Raw genomic sequence first — 215 nt, forward strand, 5'->3', positions numbered from 1 at the left:
AATTGAATTTTTAAAAACATTCTTTTGCAACTACATACAACAATTATATAAAAATATCCCTCCTTTCACTGGCAACATCAACATTACTTTGACTATCATTGTTATCTCATTTGGGAAAACTTATCACCATCAATCATATCAAATCTATAATTTGTTTGGTCACTGCTAAAAGCTACAAGAACCAACTGTTTACTACATTAAAATTCAGGGGAATT

At 28.8% G+C, this 215-nt stretch overlaps 1 protein-coding gene across 2 annotated transcripts in view; it reads right to left on the reverse strand.

The window, feature by feature from the left end:
* The window catches only part of LOC119585593 (NAD kinase-like), a gene marked incomplete in the record, with an annotated part of 62,004 nt that overhangs the window by 8,357 nt on the left and 53,432 nt on the right, over window positions 1-215 (reverse strand).

Source organism: Penaeus monodon, chromosome 20, assembly GCF_015228065.2.
Source record: "Penaeus monodon isolate SGIC_2016 chromosome 20, NSTDA_Pmon_1, whole genome shotgun sequence".
Classification (NCBI taxonomy): Eukaryota; Metazoa; Arthropoda; class Malacostraca; order Decapoda; family Penaeidae; genus Penaeus; species Penaeus monodon.